The 26,814-nt window shown below is 43.4% G+C and overlaps 1 long non-coding RNA gene across 1 annotated transcript in view; it reads right to left on the reverse strand.

Moving 5' to 3' along the window:
- Positions 1-26,307, reverse strand: part of LOC309618901 — a 170,087-nt gene extending 143,780 nt beyond the window's left edge. The window contains exon 1 of the long non-coding RNA XR_014238673.1: positions 12,944-26,307. This is a non-coding gene — a long non-coding RNA (uncharacterized lncRNA). The remainder of the gene's footprint in view (positions 1-12,943) is intronic.
- Positions 26,308-26,814: the final 507 nt, after the last annotated feature.

A 26,814-nucleotide genomic window follows, 5' to 3' on the forward strand; every position in this document is an offset into this window, starting at 1 on the left:
ATCCCTAGGAAACCTGCGGGGAGTGGGCTTCATCCATTCCCTTGGCTGGCGAAGGTTGAGGGAGTGTGGGGAGGCTCGGAGGTCTAAGACAGAGGTGAGCTAGGATCCGACACTGGGTGTGCCCCTTGTAGCCACCTCCGTCACGTATACGGGGTCAAACAAATGAGGTACCAGCATCAAGGAATCAAGAAGTCCCCCATCACCTACATTTCTTACCTCCAACTCTCCCCCTGTAATTGCCTTGCCTTGGCCTCAATTCACTCAGCTATCTAGCAAACATTAATTGTACTCCTATGGGTCAGGAATGCAGTGCTAGAGATGCAATACAAATAAGATGCAGAACTTTGCCTACTGTCCACACATAAGTAGACAGGCAGTGTAAGTGCTCTGATTTAAAGAACCGTAGGATGCTATGGGAGCCCCGAGAACAGGCAGCTACGTCATAACCCACTCTCACATCCTTCCTCTCACCATTTTTATCTCTATATCTTGGAAGCTAGGTGCTGCTGCCATGGTGGTGATGGCTCTTCTCTCTTCAGTGTGATAGGAGATCCAGGGAGTGACGGATCTGGCATGTGTCCTCTTCAGAGGAAAGGTGGAGGAAAAGGACCATGGAGAGAAAAAGCCCTCGCTCTGAGTGACCTCCCTCTGCTGAAAACCCACAAAGGAGAAGCAACATCACAATTTGCAGGATAACCTTCTGCTAGCAATATAGCTGCTGGGGCTCAGCAAGTCCCGGCACGGCTGCCCGGCCAAGTCCATGATTAACGACGTCATTGCCAGCAAGATGAGCCCTCAACTGAATAAGCCTTGGCTTTTAACAAAAGCTTTGCCTAAGCAGTAGACTGCCCAGACGGATGACCAACTGTGGAGTGTCCCCAACATCGCTAACAGGGAGAGAATCAAAAAAGAGCACCAATCCAGGGTGATGGGCAGAAGTAGAATCTGATGGGGAAGAGAAATGGCACGACCATTTGGGGATGTTAAGGTCATTTCCTTCCCCGAATATGGAAAGTACAGAGCTGGAGGGGTCTCATTTTTCAAATGCAGAAACTAAGGCCCAGAGGTTAAGGAACACACTCCTGGACGCAGGTACGTTGGCGGTAGAATCAGGACTGGGTCTAGGGTCATCCCTACTCTGCCACACAATCTTCATAAAACTTGGCAAGGTCTTATAACCAGGCAACGGCAAGCATTTTCTAGGTCTGGAAACTTACCAGAGGTATAGGTAGCTATCCGCTTTTCCATTCATCACTGGTGGCTGAATTTCATCAAGGAAGATTTGTTATTTTTTCAAGGGGGAGTCAAGTTCTTTCATGCTGGAGGAAGACTGCTTCTCACCTTTATTCTTGAACCACCTACTTGGTATAATATTGTTGGATCATACTTCTTTCTCTTAGATTTGTAGACATTGCTCCATTTTCTTACGGTGTTGAGTGTTATTTGTGGAGAATCCTGAGGTCAGCCTAACGATTTTCTGATTTGCAGATGGCATAATATTTTTTCCTAGATACATCTTTTTTCTAGATTGTTTTTTTCCTTTAACATCGAGTTCTGTCAGCATAACCTGAATATGTCTACTGTTGGTTGCATATGTCAAATTTTTCCTTAAAGTGATTTCTTCGACTGCATATTCAATTCTTTATTTCAATAAAACATCCATTTATATTGTTCTTACATATATTTTCCATTCCATTACTTCAGAAACAGCAATTATCCCTTTTCACTCATGTAAGTGGGATAGGTACTTTTCAGTTTTCAAGTACCTTCCCACCTTATCAAGGAGCTCCTTCACAGCGAGTCAAGAATTAAAACGATCTCTCTTAAGAACTCTCCAGAAGCTAGCACAAAGTTCACGGGGTGATTAACTCTGCCTGGAGTAGTATAGGAAGCAGACTTATATTCTATATAAGGAGCAATAAGCATTAGCTAGCAATGAAAGAGACTGCTTTATCACATGTAAACTCCTCATCACAGGAAACAGTCAAGAATAGACAGGCTGACCACCTCTCTATGATCTTACAGTAAGGAGCTGAACTAAGTGATTGCAATGATCCCCCCACCCTGAGTTACTTGTAGTGAGGTGGATGGACCTAGAGTCTGTCATACAGAGTGAAGTAAGTCAGAAAGAGAAAAACAAATATCGTATGCTAACACATACATATGGAATCTAAAAAAAAAAAAAAAAAAAGGTTCTGAAGAACCTAGGGTCAGGACAGGAATAAAGACACAGACGTAGAGAATGGACTTGAGGACAGGGGGATGGGGGACACAGACGTAGAGAATGGACTTGAGGACAGGGGGATGGGGAAGGGTAAGCTGGGATGAAGTGAGAGAGTGGTATGGACATTGTATACACTACCAGATATAAAATAGATAGCTAGTGGGAAGCAGCTGCATAGCACAGGGAGATCAGCTCAGTGCTTTGTGACCACCTAGAGGGGTGGGATAGGGAGGGTGGGAGGGAGACCCAACATGGAGGGCATATGGGGATATATGTATATGTATAGCTGATTCACTTTGTTATAAAGCAGCAACTAACACACCATTGTAAAGCAATTATACTCCAATAAAGATGCTAAAAAAAAAAATGATACCCACCCCCAGCTCTGTGGCCCTATGAAGAGTAGTGTCAAGTGGGGGCCTTGTCATCAGAGTCTTTGGTCAAGGGTGGACTTCAGGGCTGGTGGGTAAGTCATCCATCTGCCTTCCTCTCTGTCAAAGGTCCCCCATCCCCGAGGACAACCTTTTATTCTGAATCTGGTGATTGATACCAGAAAAAGTCGGAGAACAGAAAGTCCAGGGCCGATCTGACAGCAGAAGCCATTTTTTAGTTACTTCTGCTAAGGATGAGATAGTTTTGTGGCGAGCCAAAAAAAAAAAAAAAAAGGTGATGTAATTATGGCATGTATTCCCTTTATTTATTTCCCTCCAATGAGAATTCTAAACTGTGAGCTCCCTAAGAGCATGAAACGGTACTGACCTTCTCTACTAATCTACTGGCAGTGTCCAGCATTGGGCTTGACACCCAGCCTAAACACCTGATATTTGCTAAATAAATAAACAAATAAAAGAAGTCATAAGCTTGAACTAATGCGTTTTCAAGCTTGAAAATAAAGAAATGCGGTATCCCCTATCACCACAAAGCCTGTATCGCCAACATTTTAAGCAGCATGCAGACTTTAGTCTGGATGACGCACGTGTTTTTGTTTGTTTAAGTGTGAGAGCACTAATAACCCCTTAAGATTCTAGGGTTTCATAAAAGTCCATAGAAAAAGGCATTCTGGGGGTTCCACGGCTGGTGGAAGAGGACGGAGCATCGGAGTGTATGAGGTCCAAGTTTGAATCATGGCTTCGCCACCTCACGGACATTGGATATGTACCTGAAATTTCTCTGAGGCTCTGTTCTCACCTGCAAAGTGCTAAACTAACACTTCATAGAATTGTTGTGAGAATTAGGTAAAACCAGTTACAGGAAGCACTTAGGAGGGCCCCCAGCACAAGTTATTGGTGAACTTAGCATGCCAATTTCTGCAGCCCTCGCCGTACCCAGAGACTCCAGTTTTCTCTCTGCCCCTTGGTATAGAACGGGGAGGGGAGAAGTGATCTTGATGACTAGACATTCATGTGCAATAGAATTTCTTCCTATTTCACCCACGCCCGACAGCTCCCTGACACCTAGTTTAGCCGCACCTGCTGTCCCATTAAGTATTAGACATGAAGCAGACAGAAGGAAACTGCTCACTTTTCCAAATGATACAACATTAGGTTTTATTTTAAGAGGGATGAAGGAGTTTATTCAACTTGCCCTCCCAAAGGAGCTCATTTAGACCCCGACTGCATTGGCTTTAACCAGTGGGCAGACCTCATCACATACCTTGGATGCCCCAAGACGGTCCACAGTCCCATGAGACTAATTCATTAAGCTGCCTTTACTCATTCCCTTAAAACCAGTTCCCAGATTCCAACATTTCTGAAGTCTAATGTCCCCATGCATCACCACAACTTCTCTATGCTCCCCTATGACTCTGCCCAATAAAGAGCTGTATGATGGAGTCAACTTTAATGAGGGAATCGTTGAGTCCTGAGAAAGAGGCAACGAAGGCAAGTCATCCCCAGATGGTCCAGCTCACAGCCATCCAGACCTTAGGGTTGGCACCGACTGCAACCTCAAGTTTGCTCAAAGAAAAGAAGCCTCCAAAGACCATGAGGATATTTAACTCCCTCTGCGAAGAAAGTGGCTCTGGGGTGCCGTCTGACAGGCTGGAGGATAGCTTCCTGCACACAACTCTGATTGGCATTTCCCTGCCGCTTCCCTCGAGTGCCCGTCATGGGTCAGAGAGACTGTCCAAAAGGCTGGGGATGAAAGACAGAACATGGCAGACAAGGTCCCTGCCTTCATGGAACGTGAATTCTAGTGACAGGAGTGGGCGGGAGACAAAAAAAAAAAGTGCAAAATTGAGAACTTTACCAGTGGGTTATAAAGGTGATGCAAATAATCTCCACAAGGTGATGGGTTAAGAGTGATTAGGCGACTACTTAGATCCACTGGTCAAGGATGGCTTCGTGGAGAAAGACCCAGCCACGTGAGAAGGGAACTGCAGGCAAAGGGAACGGATAATGCAAAAGCCTATGGCAGGGGTGGGTGTGTGGGAGAGTCGTACCCAAGAGGTAAAGAGGCAAGGAAGAGGGCAGGGCAGATCGGTTCATCGCTAGTGGCCAGCTCACATAGGATTTGGTGAATCTTGGGAAGAACTGTGAATATGCCTTTTAAAATCTTGTCTCCTGGAGGTGGCCTGGGGTAGAGAAGAGTAGAAAATGATAACCCAGAAGAAGGACAAAGGCACATATGAGAATCCAGAAGGGTCAAATGTCTACGTAAACTGGAGCCAACCTAAACCCCAGTTCTGAATTTACCCCAGGTCTAAGCACGTGAGTCCTACTGCACTTTCTGAAAATCTTCCTAAATTAATCTCGTTGCCCCAGTGGCTCTCTCTTTAAGATCTGGGTTCACTCAGGTACTGGCTACAGGTGAATTCGGCATCAGAAGTGTTAAAGGAAGGTCTTGAGGGGTGTAGTCAGCAGCTGGGTTTCCATACCTGTTCTTCTCTAAACTAATTGGAGGACCATGGCCAAGCCTTTGCCTCTTCAGCACCAGTCTTCTCATCTATATACTGACTATTGCGCTAAATAATCTTTAAGAATCTCTGCTAACAGTCTGGGGTTATATGATTCCATGACATCTGGTGTAAGCCCTATAGACATGGTAAAGAAAATTAAACACAAACACGTTTGATCTTTTCACATACAAGACCTTATAAATAGCTCAGAAAGCCACATGCCAGTGGCTGAACTGTTAGAGATGAACCAGGTAAACACCAAGCCAAGAGGAACAACATCCTGCAGAGAATTCATTCCAGTCCTTGGGATACAGGGAAAGCCCTATTTTCCTCTCTCCTGAACCTCTCCCCACCTCCCACCCCCGCCCCAGATCCCTGCCACTACTTGTAACTCTGGCAGGGAGGCATTCTCGTTTACACAATGCAAGACAATTGCGAAATGAAGCGAAAATGGCTTTGCACATTCTGCTACTAATTGGCAGCTCAGAAGTAAAAGGTAATAAAACCCCAAACCCATTAGGAAAGTTTCTGCAACTATTACTGATGGTCAGGCGCCCTCTGCTGGTGGACTCGACGGCGAGCTGCCGGAGGCTGAGGGCTGTTTTCATTCTGGGATGCCTGCTTCCCAGGACGACCTAGAATGCAGGTGTTTGTCTTCAGGGATTTCCTAACGGAAAACAAGATTAAACTGGGCCATACCTCATTGGAGAGAAAACCTTTCATGCCTTTATAAATCCAGTAAGTTGTCTTAGGAAATCTGTAATAGAAGTGAACACAGAGCACCCTGTGCTCAGAGACAGAAAATACTGTTTTTGAAACTTTTGGATGGAATACGAACATCCATTCAAAATGAAATCTGATTAGAATTCAAGAATATTCATTTTTCAACATTATAGACTTTGAAGTTGTATGGAAGAAAAGAGGGTTGGCATTCCTGGGATAGAAATGGAAAATGTCTTCGTGACCAAGGAACACATACACGATTAAGGAGTGACCACGTGCTTTGTGACATGGAACTGAGCCCGGAATGTGGTATTGGGTGGTGGATAGGGTCCAGGATCTAATCAGACCTGGCTTTCGATCCCACTTCTTCCACTTATTAAAGAAGTTACTGAAAGCCCCTGACTTTCCTTTATATGATATTCTCTTAAGTGTGTTCACACAGTGTACAGCTAACTCCACTAAATTCAATCTCACTCCATCAGAACCAATGTACTCATTCAATAGGGGCACAGAAGAAATGTAAAAATACTACAGAGTGGATGACAGAGTTCATTCATTCACTCCCTCATTTAGATTTATCGTACTGCAGTGAATACTAAAGACAATGAATCAGACATAGACCCTGCCCTCAAGGGGAAAAAAGTCCAGGAGAAAAGATAAGATGCATAGACAAATAACTATGATAAGGCAGAAAGGTCCCCGTGATGTGAGAGATACATGTGATCAATGGGAATCTCAAAAGATCAATTCTTTCCGGTTCTGAGGAACCCGGAAAGGCTTTCCTTTCAGAATTACATCATTTCTATGATTTCTGAGCTTTCCTGAGCACCAATCCTTGACCATGTGGAAAGGTAAGATTCAGAGTGTTTTAATCATCTGTTAGCTTGGGAAGTATTAGTAATAAAGATATATTTTAAAAATAAAGAAATGAAAAAATAAGGTAATTATGAACTTAGAGGGAGAAAACATTGTATAAGAAGAAAATATATTCATAGTACATTACTTGGCTCAGCAATGAATAATACTTACATTTTTACAATAACATAAGTTCAAACTATGGAATTAACCAAAAAGTATGATGGAACTTTGCTGGGAGTAGACAAAGGAAAATATGTGTATGTAAGTGTGTAAGAGAATTGAATGCTCATTTTCAACAAAAAAGTTAACAGATAATGTCTACAATTATGATAGTGTGAAATGTAATGGTATAAAGATAATATTTGGTAATACGGAGGTTTAGACTAGAGGAATCAGTTAAAAGTTGAAAGTTGTTGTCATGAGGGGCAGGGCTCTGGGCAGGGATAGGATTGGGAATGGGCTACTGATTTTTATTATGACCAACACAAGCTATCTAACTTTTTAAAGCACATACATCTGTTTCATTAAGTAAGTTTTCAATGAAAAGGGGGAGGGGATGATGTCGTGGAGACATGTTTTGTCTGTTCATCTTCTTCCCACACTTATTCTGGGAAGGTAAACTTTGTTTTGTCAAAACTGTTTATTCCACTTTTAAATACATGGTTCCCATGGAAGATTACATTTTCTCAGTTATCCCTTTTTCCTGGCTGTGATTGATTGGTCCAGATTTGAGAGGGAAAAAGGAGATGAGAGAGACAGAGAGAGAGAAACAACAGCATCTGAAGACAGAGAAAGAAGACAAAGTTCTAGCAGTGGTAAATCCCTAGTTCCATGTATTTCTCAGGACCAACCTTATCTTTGCTTTTCCAGTAATTTGGTTGTAAATTTTACTTCAACTGGGAAAACTCCTACACCCTATATGCATTTTTTCACGGCTAGTTTGAGATTTCATTTTCTTTTCTACAAAAGACAGTGACCACACTCCTCGTCTAAAATGGCATTTGAGCAACAGTCCCTGTGCAGTCTTCCAAAAAGTCTCGGGAGGCAACTATGTTGGCACAGTGGGTGGTTTTGGTTTTTAAATGAAGTCTTTCCCATGACTAGGAAGCAACCTCACGCTTGAGCTGGGAGGAATCCTTGAGTTACAAGGCAGCCATCAGTGGTCCAGGATCAGGGCAAACTCTGAGCAGGGTGGGGCTGGTACACAAGAGGCTCTTTTTGAGGCATCAAGAGTACAGCTGTCCCAGGGCTTCCCTGGTGGCACAGTGGTTAAGAACCCGCCTGCCGATGCAGGGGACACGGGTTCGAGCCCTGGTCCGGGAAGATCTCACATGCCACGGAGCAACTAAGCCTGTGTGCCACAACTACTGAGCCCATGCGCCACAACTACTGAAGCCCACATGCACAACTACCGAAGCCCGCATGCCACAACTAGAGAAAGCCTGTGCACAGCAACGAAGACCCTACGCAGCCCAAAAAAAAAAAAAAGAGTACAGCTGTCCCCAGACCTAAATAGACATTTCTCCAAAGAAGACATATTGATGGCCAAGAGGCATGTGAAAAGATGCTCAACATTGCTAATTATTAAAAAAATGCAAATCAAAACTACAATGAGGTATCATCTCACACTGGTCAGAATGGCCATCATCAAAAAGTCTACAAATAATAAATGCTGGAGAGGGTGTGGAGAAAAGGGAACCCTCCTGCACTGTTGGTGGGAATGTAAATTGGAGCAGCCACTATGGAGAACAGTATGGAGGGCCTTAAAAAACTAAAAATAGAACTACCATATGATCCAGCAATCCCACTCCTGGGCATGTATCCAGAGAAAACCATGGTTCGAAAGGATACGTGCACCCTGATGTTCACTGCAGCACTATTTACAATAGCCAAGATAGCAAAGCAACCTAAATGTCCATCGACAGATGAATGGATGAAGAAGATGGGGCACATACAAATACAGTGGAATATTACTCATCCATAAAAAAGAATGAAATAATGCCATTTGCAGCAACATGGATGGACCTGGAGATTATCATACTAAGTGAAGTAAGTCAGAAAAAGACAAATATCATATGATATTGCCTATATGTGGAATATCTTTTAAAAATGATACAAATGAACTTATTTACAAAACAGAAACAGCCTCACAGACACAGAAAACACACTTATGGTTACCAAAGGGGAAAGGTGGGGGAAGGAATACACTGGGAGCTTGGGACTGACATATACACACTACTATATTTAAAATATAGGACCCACAAGGACCTACTGTACAGCACAGGGAACTCTGCTCAATATTCTGTAATAACCTAAATGGGAAAAGAATTTGAAAAAGAATAGATATATGTATATGTATAACTGAATCACTTTGCTGTACACCTGAAACTAACACAATATTATAAATCAACTGTAATCCAATATAAAATAAATAAAAAACTTTTTTAAAGAGTACAGCTGTCCCCTTCCCCACTTCCTCACCCCCTGTCATTCTAAAACCTACTTGGACATTAAATCTCCACAAGCATTGGGCAGAAAATGGTAGGGATGACTGGTTATATGCAATGTATTCTAAGAAGAAGAGTCTGGCTAAGAAAAGGATTGGAGGAGGACACAGAGATGGGAAGAGCCCGGGGCTGGAGTAGCTGCAATTTCTATTTCTTCATGAGGCTCAAAGATCAAGACAGCAGCAGAGGGAAAAGCTGTCAAATTTGTATAGTAGAGCAGAACTGGAAAAAAAGCCTGCTAGAAATTACACTTTGGGGAGTTAAAAAAAAAAAAAAAAGGAGACATAATCGATGCTGCAAAAGGAATTAAATCCATGCAGAGGATGTAGAGGGAACAGTCCAAAAGGAAATGATGAGAAAGGAAGTGACAGATATAGAGGACCATGAGAGACGATCAAAGGGAGAAAAGGCTGGAAGAAATGAAGCACAAGCAATTATCAAAGAAAAAATACAAATCCATCTTTAACGCTCTAAAGTTTAAAAAAATCTATATATAGAATGCAAGCTTCTGTGTTGTTCTAAGCAAAACAATATGAAAATGTTCACTTAATTCCAGAGTACCGTCTAAAGTAAAAGGATTCATATACCTTGAAAGTATCTCAGCAAAAAGAAAAGGTTATGTATAAAAGAAAAAAAATAACCAGGCTGGCCACTAACTTTTCATCTAAAGCATCAATGCTACAAGACAATGAAGAAGCACCTACAGAGCTTTGGGCGAAAACTATTGAGATGCAAGTTGTCTTTTATAAATGGAGACAATTAAAAGATATTTTTATTAAACAAGAGCTTGAAAAAGATCCACGGAAAACAATTACTTGAAAATTGTCTCCAACTACTGGGGGATACTAAAATATTTCAAGCTCAAAAATGGGAGCGCCATCCCCATAAATGTGATGGGTTCAGCACTAAAAACTACGGAGAACTCTGGCCCTTTTATACCTAGTTCTCTCCAGGATAAATGTAAATCTAGTCGTAAAAATAAATCTAATACCTAAACATCTGTTCCTTTAAAAATAATGTAAAATTCATGATTTCATGGGGGAAAAAAACTGTTTAAAACATCAGCTAATATTAACAGAGGCCGAGAAATATGAGGAGAAGGAAGAAGGGAGGGTTGTGTACTCAAGAGTTGGGTACCCTCTGAGAATGTACACTCTGACTCTGAGAATGAGCTCACATAAGGACAAAGAGGGTTTTTAAATATTAAAAGATAAACATCAAAGAAAGTAAAAGCAAAGAAAACATGTTCCATAGGGCAAATAGGAGTAACAAATGAAACAGCACAAAACAATATTTTAAAAGTATGAAACTATATGTCAGAACATGAAAGAGGCCTTTTGTGCTAATAAACATTGATGTAAAGTGCCTCTCTTAAAAGGCAAAGACTCTTGGGTTGTTTTTCCAGAACCCAGCCAATCGCCGTCTGTGAGAGAATACCCCAAACAAAGGTAGGGGGAATGCTGAAGGTAAAATATTGGACAGAGGTACTTTGGGCAAATTCAAACAAAAGCAAGGAGGGCTACAAGCCTAAATATCAGACACCAACTTTCAGACAAAATCACTGAAGGGAGAACAATCCCTTCTTTTTGATGACTGGGACAAACATTTATGAGGTTAATAAAATAGCAAGACAAATTTAACAAAACCCCTAAAAAACGGGCACATAATAATAGTTGGAGATATTAACATGTTTCTCTATTCATGACAGATCAACAAGCAGAAATTAACTGCATGCACAGAAATAACAAAGTTCATTCAATAAGACACCACTGATGGCTCTTACGAATGAATAATAAAAATTAACATTCAGCATTCATACAATATAGACTTTTTTAAAAATTAGAACATTTCAGGTCACAAAAAAGTCTCCAATTCGTAAAAAAAAAAAAAAAAAAAAAAAAAGTAGTACAGTGTTCCCTCCTATGCCCTTTTCTGACCAGAATAAAACAAAACTAAAAATGATCAAAGTATTAAGCCACAGAAACAGAACATTTTAAAGTATTTCTCTAAATAACTTATGGGCAAAAAATAATTCATTCCACAATTTGAAAATATAAATAATAAAAAGGGACTACTACATATTACCTCTCCGAGATTTTTTTAGAATATGTCAGTTCTGATGTGTGTGTCTTCTGTAGAAAAAGATTAGTAGGAAAGATCAGTGTGTTATGGGTAGTGTTTATTTTGTTTGTGTATGTGAATTTGCTTATATGCATACTTTTGGTACTTTTCTACATAGAATGGGTACATATGGCCATATGTTTGCCTTTTTGAAGCTGAAAAACAGTTTTGGGGGCGGGTGGCAAGCTCTTATCATCTTTAAGGCAGGAGGTAAAAGTTATCTTTAGAGAAGATACATCCTTCTAGCAGTACAGATTTGAAGCAAATATATAACCAATGTTCTCCTAGAATCAGTGAGCTAATTGCACTGAGCAATGTTGAAGGTCCTGTTTAAATAAGCAAACTAAATCTTTTTTAGGGACAAGATTAACCTAGAATTGGAAATTTATTTTTCCTAAATTAGATGTAAACTGCTCTGTGCCTAAAATGTCTTGTTTGTTCTTGAGAGACGGATGCATGTTCTTATTCAGACTTTTACTGGAAAACCAGGCTACAGCTGGAAGGTTCAGGGTTGCTCAACCTCTGCCCTACTGACATTTGGGGCCAGATAATTCTTTACTGGGAGCAGGGGTGGCGGTGTCCTATGCAGTGAGGGATGTTCAGCAGGATCCTTGGTCCTCTACCCACTAGATTCCAGGAGCACCTTCCTCTCCAGTTGTGACAACCGAAAACGTGCTCAGACATTGCAAATGTCCACCTCAGGGCAGGGGTCGGGGGCAAAACCACTCCTGGTTGAGAATCACTGTGCTGTGACCTCACAGTAGTTGAACCGAAGTTGACGCTGGGCCACCTGGGTGAATAGTGTCCCTATGGGGCTGACTATACCACACTTTATGAGAACATGTTGAAGACAGAGTTGGAATTCCTTGGGGTCTGGAAAACAAGACGACTTCCAGGGGATGAGAAAGGACATTTTCCCAGACATAAACTGAAGTTTGGGTGACAGTCACAGCCTGGTGTGGCTGTGCTCAGAGAGGCCAAGGAGAGCTAGGTCCCTTTCCAAACCCTAAGGAAGGGTCAACAGTGGAGGACAGTGGTCCCCACCGAAGTGGCAATCACATTACGGGTAGCAGCTACATGGGAGCAAGAAGGGGAGGAAGGTGGGGGAGGCACAGGTGTGAACCGCCAGCCACAGGCACTGACAGCTGCTGATGAACGAGCCCACAGAGCAGTAAAGGGAATCTGGGTCGGGCACCAATAGCGACCACTACAGTCCACCCACCCCTTCCACCACTAGCTCTATGTGCTTCTGATTCTAAGTTCTCTCCGTCTGGATACAGCTTCTCCAGGATCCTGATTGGTCACAGTTTCTGGGGAAACTTACAAGAACAGCATGAATTACACCCCTGCAGCTGTAATTGATCTCAAGGCTTTAACTGATCTGATCTGCCTCTTCACGCCTCCCATCTACAGGTATAACCGGGCTGGGGGTACCAAGAGGAACCCCAACGATCACCCCCATGACTGCCTTATTTAGCAGGAATTCTACCTCCTCTTGATGATCAGGCTACACCCCTCTCATGCGTAACTTTCTTCTCTGGCTGCTGATCTACTGGCACAAAGAGCCCCCAGTGGCCATATGGCAGCGGTAGCTTTAAGCTTAGTGGGACTTACTGTGTCCTCTGACGGAAGCACCAGTCTTTCAGGAACCACGACCCGGAGACTCGCAGACTCAGAAGCAGGAAGCACAGATTCTTCAAGGTCACTGGGAATAACAGTTGTAGGAGGTACTCCAACTTCCACTGCTTGTTCTTGGACCCATGTGGTCTGTCGACTGGCGACCCAGCACCAAAGGAAACGCCTCATCCTTAGAGGGTGTCATCTCAAAAGAGATGCCTCAGCAGCACTTTGAAGAGGCCATTCCACTGTCCTATCAAGCTGGCAGCTTCTGGATGGTAGAGTACATGGTAAGACCAGTGGATTCCCTGTTCATGTGCCCACTGCCATGCTCCCTCTGCCCACGCTTGGACTGACAAGATGCTATGCAAGATTGCATGTTGGAAGATCAAGCCCTCTGTGAGCCTTGGGAGGAACGGTGCTGGCTGAGTAATGATGCAGACAGAAAAGGCAAACTGTTACCCAATGTCAATCCTAGTGAAGATGAATTGTCTTTTCCAAAGTAGAAGGGGTCCAGGGCAAATGAACAGTCAATAGCAGCTGGCTGGCCTTATTGATGGGATGGTGTCATAGACTTACTCAGCTTTGGTCTCTTCTACTGGCAGATTGGATGTTCAGCAGTAGAAGTCCGACTGTTACCGAACGCAGGTCCATGCGCCCAACGCACAGTGAGGCCAAACAATACCAAACTGTCGGAGTTTCGAGCAGAGAAAGGTTTATTGCGGGGCGCTGCAAGGAGGGGGTGGCTCATGCCTTTAAAACCCCAAACTCTCCGAAATATTTCAGCAAAGCCCTTTTCTAGGAAAGGTGAGGGAGGGACGTGGTTAGTTGCTGCAAATTTCCTTGCGGCAGATCCTTTGTTCTGGAGGTCAGGTCATGGCCAGGTCACAATGTTCTTCTAAATCTCCACCAAACAAATGCTAGTCTCTGTTCTGACAAGAAAGGGCAAGGTCCCAAGGCACAACTTTCACTCTCCGAGGTCCAGGCCCCGGCTAAGAGGACGGGGTCCCTGCGCGGGCCGGTCACCCTGACTGGGTCCTCCCGCCAGCGCCCAGGCACGGCTGAAGAGGCAGCTCTCAGCTGCTGGCGCCCTCAGGCCAGGTCCCCAGACGGTACCCAGCCGTCATTACCGAGGGAGTCTGGCCCCCAGGACCCAGCCGGCCCGCAGGCTCCTCAGGCCACCCAAACGGGACCGGAGTGGCGGGGGGGCGGTCTGTGCACCGAGACCCAGGGTGACTGCCGCCACCGGCAGGTCGCCGAGGCCGGGATGGGGAGAGGTTCACCGCTGCTTCAAGCCTAGGCCTGGCCCGTGGGCGGCCATGGGAGGGCTCTGGAGCTCTGGCAGGACACAGTCGCCAGCCTGTGCCCGGGGGGGGGGCCCAGCTCACCCGCCCGCTCCAAGGCCGGAGGGCCTGGAGGCCCCGGCGAGAAGACCTCAAGACACCTCTCACCGCAACCTCCACCGCGAGAACCCCTCCAAGACCGACCATGGGCGGAGCTCCACCTTTCTCCGCCGCGCTCCAGGTCTCGCGCTAAAAGGTCTCGCGCTAAAAGGTCTCGCGATAACAGCCGCGCGCCCGCCCCGCCCCTATTACACAACCTGGCAAGTCTCGATCTCGGTGACCACGAGCCAAGGTTCTGGATTCCGTGGGCAGCTTCCGTTTCGGCTGTCATGGCAACCCCATTCCTGAGCTCAGGATCTAAGCAACCGAGTGGCCGAGGGCAGGGGTTGCCTGTCATTAACTGGCTGAGTCAACACAGCCAGCTGAGCGTTTAGTGCCTCTTCCGTGGATGTTTAGTAGTAGAATAAAATAACACAAAAGCATTACACTTGGTGCCCAATCACATACATCCAACCTCATGTCTCTTCCCCAGATCTCCTGGTCTCCTCCTCCAGTCTTGCTTCTTCCAGGCATTGACCGATCCAGCTAAGGTCTTTGCCATTGACCATGCGTCCATATATAGTCCAACCACAGGCCAATGATCTCTCCACACAGAGCGGACAGCCACGAGAGCCACCTGAAGCTCTGTCCGCTGGGAGGATTTCTTCTCATTTCTGTTTTCCAGGGCCACCCCAAGGGGGCTTTAGTGCAGAACTTCAGTTCAAACCTACTGAGCTGACCTCCTTCGTATATTAAGAACAGGAGTTTTCCTGCTCTGCCAGCTAGACTTAGAGAATGATCCATGAGGCCAAAGGTGAGGGAGAGGCATCAGTATAATAGAGGAAGGTGACGGGGTTCTGGAACCTGGGCCACCTGTGCTGTTTGAACCTGCCCCACCTCAACGCAGAAAGTACCACTTCTATCTTGCAATAACCTTCCGAACCTTATGAGTTGGTTGGGTCTGACAGCATCCCGTTTATTATGTGCAGTTCTGGCTCCATGGCCAATCCGAGGTCCCGTGGATAGATGTTCTGTCTCTATCAGGGGTCAGTAGCAGATCAGTTGTTGTGTGTGTGCATGTGGTTTTAATGGTGTCTAGTTGCAGATGGTCTGGCTTTGCAAAAGAACACAATTCAGAGAAAACCCTATTAGTTTACTATTGGGGCTTGCTAGAGACACAAGATATTCCAAGGGGCAGGGCTGTTTACACTGCAGCCTGAATCTGCTTTGGACCCCTATCGTGCTCTGGCACCTCTTAGAACTGTCAGCCTTCACACTACTAAATAAATGGGTCAGAGCAGTATTCCCAAGGGTGCGGTATGCTGTGTCTAAAACCCGAAGAGGTTTTAGTAAACCTTCAGCTAAGCCCTGTCTGCTTTCTTAGTAGTAGGAGGTGCACGGAGCAATAATATGCCCTTTACTTTGGAAAGACGACCCAGTTTCCCCAGAACACAGAACCCCTGGATATTGAAGTGATGTATCAGGCCTCTAAATCTTTGTAGGGTTTACTTCCCTCCTTCTAAGGTGCATGTATGTGTCTTACTGCTTCTTTCTCATCCGTCCAGCTTACGTGATGTTAGCAAGATGGGCTAATGTGTCTTTTACAGAATGCCCAGATGGCCCAGATCCTTTCAATAATATAGCGACAGAGAGAAAGAGAATTAACATATCTCTGGGGCAAGAGCATGAATGTCCACTGCTATTCATCCCATATGAATGCAAATTGCTTCTGTCCTCCTATTTGATGGGCATTTACCAGATCAATAGCTCCATGCCACTTACCAGAGTCCCTAATAAAGGTACCACTTTCAAATACGGCAGCTGCAATTGGTTGTACTATTTGGTAAAGTTTGCAGTAATACACTGTTATTTTCCATGATTCTTTTGGTTTGTGTAGGACCACCAGCCCTGCAAACTTTAAATCTTTGAGGGTGACACAAATCTGCCCTTTCCCCCAAAGATGTGAAAACTGTTTTACATTGACTATTTTGGCCAGGGTGGGGGAGTTTCAAGGGCTTCTATTTGGCTTTCTAACCATAATAACTGAGTTTATAGGACAAGGAACCAATGTAAGGGTTTTGCCAACAGCTTAATATGCCCATTTCCATTATATATTCAGGAACTGGGAAAATGACCCCTGGGTGTATCTGGATCCAGTGAATACTGTGAGATGGACCTGGATCAGTATTTGATTTATTACGTGACTCTCTTTTATTCTATTGGGGGTCAGGATGGTGCTCTGGGTACCTGGGTATCAGTGTCAACTTGAGTCCTGTATCTAACAGCCCTCAATGGTGTGGATAGTCCCTTTTCCCCAGGTGCTATTACCTGAGTAAATGGCCAATGATCCCTTTAAGAAAGAACTGAACCAATACCATATACATTTACCATGATGCTGGACGGGCTTTGCTTGGGAGCGTCTGGCCTGTCCTTCAGCTTTCCTTTGGAGTAACTGACACAGGTCTTCTGTTCATCCATTCTTGATGTCTTTTGATGATATTTATTGCATACCTTTATCTCTCCCATCCCTCATTTCCTTAGGAGCACCATGATCTCCAAACTATCTCCTGGACCGATATTCTGATCTTGCTACCTTTTTGCTGATCGTGTCCAAGTTTTCCTGATGGTTCATAGCTAGCTCCTGCTGTCTGCTATTCTGGGACCCTGTCATCTCCATGGCTACCAGGGATCCTGGGTCTGGAACAGCATCACCTGCTCTTGTCTCCAGAGCTCCACTGGGCTCCACAACCACGCTGGTGCCCTCAGACTAGTGCATCCCAAGAGAATAGGTGATACACCTCAGGAAATGGCTTGGCCTTCTGAGTAGTGTAAGAGTCAGCCAGTGTATTTTTGGTCTTATGGTGTCACTCTAACGTGCTACTTCTCGGAGCCTTTGATCACTTCCTGCATAGTCTACGATGGCAAACTATTTTATTTCACGAGAGCCATCACTTTTTCCAAGCTTGCAAGAGTTATCCAGGCAGTGTATTAATATTTTCCCCCAGTGCAAACTCTCCCTTATTTAGCTTTATATTCTTCCTCTCTTAATCCAACACTCTCAAGATTTACTACCAGGTGTATCTCCCAGTTCCCGCCAATAACTGTTAGCCAGGTCCTGCAGCGACTTTGACCTCTAAGCCTTTTACCACTTCCTCAACTGGGTTCTATTGAGAACGGATCTTAGTTGCTGGTCTGGTTGGCAGGACAGCATGATCCCATTTATAAACATTTTTTTTTTTAAATAGGCAAATGGAAGTATATTGTTTGAAGGTGTTGTCATAGGTGACAAAGAACAAGAAAATGATTATTACAAAAGTCAGGATCATCCTGGGTACCTCTGGGGGCAGGGGTTGGGGTCATGGAGAAGAATGAGCTGATGGAGGAGGCCATGGGATCATAAGATATGAGCAGTGTTTGACTTCTTTCCTGGGGGGGGGGGAGTTCCATGGGTTTTTGCTTTCAACATAAAAATGTGTTCTACACTCTTTTGCTTATGATACATTTGACAATAAAACTACAAAAAGATGTCATTTACTAAACTGCACGTATAGTCTGATCTTCCTTTTACAAGAGAAAAATACGTACAAATAGAAAAAACTCTTTAAGGCTGGGTTTCAAAATATTAATCATGGGTGGTTTTTAAAAATATTTCCCTATTTTTCCAGGTTTTTCTCAATAAAATTGAGTTATTTTTTATAATTTCTTAAAGCAATATATTTTAAGGCACCATCACTAAGACCTGTAAGTTTTCTGATTTGTATGGGTTAGTCCCAAAGAAGACACGAAGTTTCTAGAAGCCAAGTCTTTCCAGGTGAAACCCAATTCTGTGCCTGCAAGTGTCGTTCATTAGCCCTAAGGACCCTCAGCAGGGTCTTCAGATGCACTGAGAGGAAGATCCCACCTTCCCAGCGATCTCTGATGAAAGATCAGCAGAAAGCTGACCCATTTCAGAGGCATGTACCTGGGTAGGTCTGATCACTCCGTGTGGAAATATTTGGCAGGCTATTTTCTGAAGACCGTTGATGTAGAGAGAAATCTTTTCCTTTGCAAACAGAGAAGAACAAATATTGTCTAGGAGAAAGTTCTTTGTAGAGCCCGTGCCCCCTGTGCACAGGCTGAAGGGCACAGCAGAGGAAGACCAGTACCATGGGGACCACATCAGCGCTTTCTTGTGCAAACAACTCAAAGTAGGGCTTGTGGTGCCAATAAACTCCAGGTCCACCGCTTGTTAGCTGTGTGACCTTGGGCAAATTATTTAACTTCTCTGAGCTTCAGTTTCATCAGCTGAAAAGTTACGGATGAGAAAAATACCTACCTCATGGGATTGCTGTGCAATTTCATAAACTAACACGTGACATGCTTGCTGGTAAGCTCCCGGTAATGATTAAGCATTTCCAGCACATTATAACCATCACTATTTTTAAGGTTGATTTGGGAATGAAAGATATTTTCTCTAAGAAGACATGAAAAAAAGGCCTTTCTTCATAATCCTTTGTACATGAGAAGATTCCCAAAGAAGGTAGACAAAGGAGATGGGTCTGTTGGATCCAAATCATCTCGTTCAGCTCGTGACCTCTTTTTGACTTATTCACGTGAAAACCAAGTCCCTAATACTCTCAGATCTTTCTGGAAGCTTGGTTATGGAATCTTATAGAAAATGAGTATCTGAGTGCTGACTATGAATTTCGATCATCTTTACTTTTGCTTAAAGTCTAAATTAAAGAAAACGAGCTTCATAGTCTCTGGGACAACATATCCAGCACCTAAGTGGGAGGGGGATTTTGATAACTCTCACTTCATCATGTCAAGAGTTTCGGAAAGAGTGGACGTGGATATGGGTGGCTGGAAAACCAGGGATCAGGAATTTGGGGGGCTCTGGGATCTAGGCTCCAACTTAGCCACACAGAGGCTGTACGGTGTGTATATTGGGAAAAAAGGGGGAGAAAATGAAGTTTGAAATACCTGGGGTGGAATCTCAGTCCCCCCACTTTTCAGCTGCATGACTTTGGAAAAGTGTTTAATAATTTTTCTGAGCTTCATGGTCCTCATCTTGAAAAGGAAGAAGATAAAATAATTCTCAATCTTGACTATACAGTAGAATCACCAAGTTCGTTTTTTTTTTAAATAGAAATGCTGGGCCCACCCTAGACCCATTGAAGTAGAATTTCTGGAGTACAGCCTGGATATCAGTACTTTTTAAATTTAGATGCCCAGGGAAGGCTGAGAATTGCTGGCAGGATAATCTCTAAGTGCTGACATTGACGCACTCCAACATGGCAGACAGTCCAAACATACCTATGGGGAGCTTTGAAATGTATGCTGTGGGCTCCATTGCAAAAATAGGGACAAAAAAAGTTCGCTTTCTGAATTTGTCTTATGCCTTCAATGGCATGTTTGTAGCCCTAAACCTTTGCAGCAGAAAGGAAAGAAAGAAAGAAGTCTTTGCAGCAGAATTCCTTTCTGGGCTGCAAGCTGGTGCAGCCGGTGCAACTTTCTTACCATCTTAGCCATGGGTACTTTATAGAAAGGTGCTTGTTAACATCAAAGCTGAAAATCTAACTTAAAATCATATTTCAGAATGATGATCAATCACTGCTCATTCTCCATGATACTGGAATGTCTGATCTTTTTTTAGTTCTCCGATACCCATTTTCCTCCTAATTACTATCTGTTATTTGTCTGTGTGGCTCTTAAAAAAAACTAGAGCCATATGTTATTTAGACATCATCCTGACTTCCCACCAATCCAGTGTTTGAGCATTTTCTGAGTGACAACCAAGAAGACTGGGGTCAGGAGATGCCCGTCTACTCACTGCGTATGGAATCGGTGCCCCACTCGGTTTAGCTGAATAGATCAGGGTTTTAAGCCAACAACACAAGCTATCACAGCCATTTAAGGCAAAGTACTGCTAATAACAGCAGAATTAGAAATCTTCATCAATTCGTTTTCTGGGAATCCTCTACTTTGTGAGTAAACTCTATGAGTATTTTCATTGAAAAAATAATCTCAAATTACTCTTTTCTTTTTATCAAAATAAAAAGACTATAGGTTAAAAATTCTACTGTGAAGGATCATGGTTTGTATGAAAGCCTCACGGTGGTTCTGTAGTTCCAATATTTTTATTTGGATCAGTCAAGTTGCATAAGTGTTTTGGTCTTGCCTCCAGGTACTGACTTGGCCTCTCTCTGTACAAAAAGTTTCTCGTAAAGGGCCAAAAGGCAGGCAAAGTGCTTTAGGAAGAGAAAGTGTAAGCAGAACAGAAAGTCAAAAATAGCCCAATTTAGTTAATATTTAACACTTTACATTTTCATGCAGCAGGTTGAAAATTTAAGATCCATCAGTGGTCAGGAAAACCAACAATATTTCTTCAATATTTTAGTACCTGAAACCACTTAGCAGTAAGGGAAAGGTGGCCTGTTATGAAATATGTTTAATCATGGAAGATTAAATTTCCAAAAACGGCCAAATTTCCAGTGTTAGGAAAACCAGCCACCCACCTGCTATTCACAGGGACACAAGCCAAAACCACCAGGCTCAGAATTCAGCTCTGAAGCTTACAGGGGTGATGACTCCCCCCTCCCTTTTCTTTCCTGATCTTATTTATCAGTCAAGGAGTGTCCCAGTCCCTAAAGACTGTTCCCTTATGATGCCTGGATCTCACTCCTGGGGCCCTAGTCGCTGCGGATGGATTTTCAGGAGCCCGAGGAGGAGTCCTTACCCTGCAGGTGTAGGTTCTCACCCTCCTGGCCGCTCTGAGCTCTCTCACACCCCACATCTCCTAGCTCTGGCACTTGCCCTGCTGCTTCCCAATCTTCCACCTGACACCAAATTCCATGCCCTTGTGAACTTAGATGCTTCGGTGGATCTGAATTAGTGAGCTCTTGATTCCTCCAAAATGGTAGACTTTAAGCCAGAAATACCAAGATTCAGAACCCATATTCAAGCTACATTCTGTCTCATCCTGTCTCCCTGGCACATTGGTCATGAGGATTTACCAGCTGTAGTATAAAATATATATATATATTCGGTCTTTATCCCTGATTCCTGACACAGAAACCCTTGTGATTTCCTAAGGAATAAGAGCATCTTTTGCAATTGATAAAAAGCCCCTTTGGACCACACCTGAATTTATGCTAATGAGGCGAGTCAAGGTGGGCTCCTAGATGGCTTCAGAATGGGTGCTGGTCACTAGAGGAACCAACCACATCATTAAAGGATTAGAACTATCACTTCATACCTACCTCCAGGGAGGGGAGACGGCTGGAGATCGAATTCAATCACCGATAACCAGTGACTTAATCAATCATGCCTATGTGATGAAACCCCCATAAAAAAACTCAGAAAGACAAGGTTTAGGGGAGCTTCCAGGTTGGTGAACACGTCAAAGTGCTGGCACAATGACGTGCCCAGAGAGGGCACCATGTCCCTCCCTATAATTCACCTTTTGCATCTCTTCCATCGGGCTGTTCTTGAGTTGCATCCTTTAGAATGAACTGGTTAATGTAAGTAAAGCACTTTTCTGAGTCTACAAGCCATCCCAGCAAATTGTCGAACCTGGGGGGGATTTGTAGGAACCCCTGATTTATAGTTGGCTGGACAGAAGTGCAGGTAGCCTGGGGACCACTTTTGTGGCTGGCAGCTGAAGTAGGGGCAGTCTTGTGGGACCGCCCCCCGCCGAACTTGTGGGGTCTGCACTAACTCAGTGAATTGAATTGAACTGTAGGCTACCCAGCTGGTGTTGGAGAATTGGAGAATCCATGATGGAACAAGGTATTTGCATTGGTTGGGAAAAAACCACACACCAACTGAGAAGGAATCCTCGTCTCTGTCTGAGAAGTCTGAGGGCTGGGAAGGTCTTTCCTACTCACTGGCTTTCAAGTCTATGTCACTGCTCAGTTAGAGAAGAGAGGAATAGGGCCGTCAACTAACAACGCAAGCTATTTTGGCATTCTAAGGGAAATCACACTCAAAATTGGTTACTTGACCAAGTCATTGACTTGGAATATCTACTTTGTGGGAAACCAATATAAGTACCAAGTTACTGCCACTCTGCCCACATTCTTGGCTTTTTTTCAAAGAACAATTAGGTCTTGGAACAATGTTAGAGTGTTCGGGCTGAGGTTAACTGAGGTTTGGTTATGCCTTGGGGGCTCTGTCACTGCTTTGATGCTGTGATTCATTCATTGATCTTAGTCTGTTTGACTACTTATACGCCAGTGTCAAAGTCTTACCCAGCATAACCACAAGAAGCCGCTGACCCTCATCCACAGAGCAGACATGGGGTGGCGGGGGCGAGGGGCGGGAGTCAAGCAAGCCTTGCTGGTGTTTTTATACAGGGGAGAAAGATACAGCGACATATGGAGAATTTATTGGTCTGACCCATACATTGGATGCCCCTTTCACTTAACAATATTCCTTTGAGATTACATCATAGCAGTATATATGGATACATACCCCTTATCCTGCAGAGAGAAGGTGTGTTTGTCTAGGAATGCTGAAAATCCTGTGGTCTACAAAAGCCTACAATGCTTCCTAGTTCTTCTAATTCCCAGGGACTTCCATACTTATGGTCCTCTTGGCTTTTAGCTCCGGACACATTCTCTGTTTCACTCCTCACCTCCAGACCCAGAATTTAGCCTCATTTTCTTTATGAGACAGAGAGAGAGAGAAAGAAAGAAAAGGAGGGGAGGGTGGGGTGGAGAATAAGGGGAGGAAGAGGAAAGGGAGGGAGGGGTGAGGGGAGAAGCAAAGCCGGTTAAAAAACGTTTTCTCAAGTTTAATATTTTACCAAAAGCATGGTGGTCATGGGAATGGTTACGTTATTGACTATATTCTTCTTCCGTCTTTTTGGCCCTTTTCTGTCCCCTGACCTCTGCCCTCTCCCCTCCATATTCCTCCCCAGTTGGACCTCGGAGACCATTCATATACACTGCTATGATATAATCTCAAAGGAATATTGTTAAGTGAAAGAAATTTAAAAAGAGAAACATGTGTATATTATTCTACAGTTTATCTTTTTCTTTAAAAAAAAGACATTTGCTTATTTTTTTAAAAAAGAACAATAGAAAGACAAACCACACAAAAAAATTTTTTTTTAATGATTACCTGTGGGAGAGGGAGAGAACAGGGTGGAAGAGGTAAGATTTATTTGAATATATCTGGTGTTTCAGACGTGACTCTAGAATAAAGTAAATATTTTACATAATTATAGGACAAAACTAAATTGAAAAGCATTCCCTAGATATCAAGAGTAAAATGAAATAAATGAGCCTCACTCTGTATACAATTAGTGGCAGAACCACTCAGTGAGAAACTATTCTAAGTGAGTTTGACAGATAGTAATTTGTGAAATTTTGTGTTAGATAGCCCAAGGACTAAAAGAACTGGAAAAAAAAAAAAAACTTTTTAGGAATCAGTCAATTGGTGGTAAAGTTAGTACTGCCAGGCTGGGGCTGCCATAGCGTGGAATACATCAAATGTATGGTTGTGTTGGTGTCATTGAGAATTGACAGTATCAGTGTGGTTGGAAGGATATATAAATGTAAGATTGACAAGGTTAAGTAAAAACCCTGTCGTTTTGAGTCTAAATTGGAAGTATGCTTCTGAACTCATGATGTATTTTTACTTAAAGAATACATATTTTCTACCTCTGTCCTCTGGAAAGGCCTAGAAACAATGACCAACCCACAGCAATGAGCACCCAGGTTGAGGTCTCTGAATAGCATTTCCACTAAATGATTCTTAGAGAAATGGCTAATTTCAGGACTGAGGCAGGAAAAATACGAGTCAGGAATAGTTGTCATTCCAGAAAGCAAGAAAATTACCCAAGACTACTAAGGCTGTATCACAAGGACCCAGTCTATGGTCTAGGCTCCCAATGGCTAAAAAGAAGAGAACTTGAATATCAAAAAGAGTAATCATAATTAGGATGACCTAAAACACATCAAATATGTTTAAATTCATGAGTTTGTAACAATTCTCAAACAAGACAAAACGAATAAACATTAGCCCTACCAGTCACCTTTAGAGAATGCTACGAAACGACCTCATTATTTTTTAAAAGTAAAAAAAGGAAAGAATCAAATATGTATACTATCTTTCCTATACAGTCTGTCATACCCAACAGTTACAAAGGGACTTTTTAAAAAACAGAAGTATTGTAGCTACTAAGTGAGAAATGAATGATAAATTTTGAATGTCACCAACCCCCCCCCAATAAATTAATGGATCTAGATCAGGGGTCGGCAAATATTTTCGGTAAAGAAACAGAAAGTAAATATTTCAGGTTTTGTGGGGCATAGGGTCTCTGTCACAACTATTCAACTCTGCTGTTACAGAGCAATAGCAACCAAAGACAATACATAAACCAGTGGGTGTTCCAATAAAACTTTACCTGCAAATACAGGCAGTGGACCAGATTTGCCTCTTGGGTTTGCCAACACTTGATCTAGATAATGATTATCATGGCTGCTAACATCGCCAAAAGAGGGACAAGACATTACCTACCTCCTGATGAAAGTATACACCACCTCCTATGCGGAGAGGAGGGGAGTGGAGGGGGAAATCAAACCTGAAACTGACCGGCCTCTAGACCTAATTACAAAGTTACAGGGAATTTGAGTTATCCTTCCATATCACAAGGATGCAATCAGGAAAAATAAGATGGGAAGTTCTGTAGGAAAAGGACCCAGTATCCTCAACACATAACTGCAAGGGAATAAAAAGATACAGAAGGATAATTTATAGCTTAAATGAGACTTAAGGGACATAACAGCCAATTATAATATAAATAAAAAGAATTGCCCTCAGAATTCCAAATTCTTGCCTAACACATGTAGAGCAATTTAACTAACTTCACCACTAGTCTTGAATTCCCAAGCCCATCAAGGTTTTCCCACATAAGATTCCATCTTCTGTAGAAAGTAATTGGAAGCAATGTTTTATCCAGTTTCTCCAAGAAGTGAAAATTCTCAAGGACGCAGCAAAGAGGTAATGCCAGGTAAAGAAGGGTCAGCCCTGATCCTATTTTTTCAGTAACAGTTCCCTGTTTGTTTTATTTAAGGCAGAGTTCTCTATTAGGAAGTACCAAAAATAGCTTTACAGTTAGAGAAAATGTGCATATTTTAACAGTCTCTCACTGAACTAATGAGAACCCTGGAAATCATCTGAAGAGGCTTTATTTTGTGTACAGCATTTGGTAAATTGGTTACTTAACTATTACTTTCTCTTTGGCTTTATTTTCTCATATCCAGCATGTCTGGCAAAGTGCTGGCATTCAGGATCCTCCACAAAGTTAGGGTAGAATTCTTCCTCAAACTGGGAGCTGTAATGGCCCAATAAAAACGGCAGCATCATAGGGGGTGTTCTCTAGAATGAGCAGCACAGGCAAACTTTCACTTCTGTCAATGAGCTGTCCCCAGAAAGACCCTGCTATCAGGGGCTGACCACCACGCCCTCTGAGACTGCCACCTCAGACCACCCACAGAGAATACTGATCTCTTTCTCGCCCATCAAAATATCTGGTCCCCAAGGAAGCTCAGGACAATTTCTGAAGCCCTATTATGACAACACAATGTATGAAAACTATGCCATACAATGAACCCGGAACCCTGATCCCATAGTGAAAGTCAGAAAAGAAAATACATTTCCCCCTCACACGGGAAATGATGGTTGGATTAGAGGCTTATTGTCGGGACAAAGTGGCTGTTACCAAGGTTATAGCATTGCACCTTCTGACACACACACAAGCCTCCAACTCTGTTGCATAAAAGGATGCTGAATCCCCAAAAACACACTTCCCTGTGTTTTTTGAAGGAGGGAAAGCCAGAATGTCTGGGGTCCTCTCCCCAGTGTATCTAACGTAATGGGCCCTACCCTCCTTCCCACTTAGCAAATGCTACACAGAGAAACTCAGGCCATCCAGGAAATAAGACAACGTATGTCAATGAAGCTTAGGGGATACAATGTGGTGTGTGTGTGTGTGTGACTACTAAGCCTTTTCTGGTAGTTTTCTCCAAGAGAAGACAGTGGGGGAGGAGAGACTTAATTTCCTGCTATACTGTCTGCCCATCACCTACCACTAAATAGCTTAGCAGGCTGCTTCAGGTGTCCTGGGTGAAGGAGGAAGTCTTCAGTTTATGGAGATCTTGGGCCGTTAGTACCAGTAATGCCATAGCCTGATAATCATGGTGGAGGTGGGACGAAGAATAAGAAAATAGGAAAAGAAAAGAGAAATAAGGAGAACAGTAGAGGTGGATTCTGAATTCCCAACCGTCACTGTTAGGCTGTGGGAGACATGTTTAAGGATGGAAAGAGAGACTTTCCGAAGAGTCAAGGTTGAGGGACAGCCTTCAGGCAGGTGGTACAGTTTCTAGGGTCTGGATTTGTGGCAGGAGGGACCAACATGTGCCACCCGGGTGATCACGCTATTGTTCAAAACAGAGGGCAAACCCAAGCTCTGGGCATCATTCAACAACTATCCGCTGA

The sequence above is a fragment of the Balaenoptera borealis genome (assembly GCF_965194805.1).
Source record: "Balaenoptera borealis genome assembly, chromosome: 20".
Classification (NCBI taxonomy): Eukaryota; Metazoa; Chordata; class Mammalia; order Artiodactyla; family Balaenopteridae; genus Balaenoptera; species Balaenoptera borealis.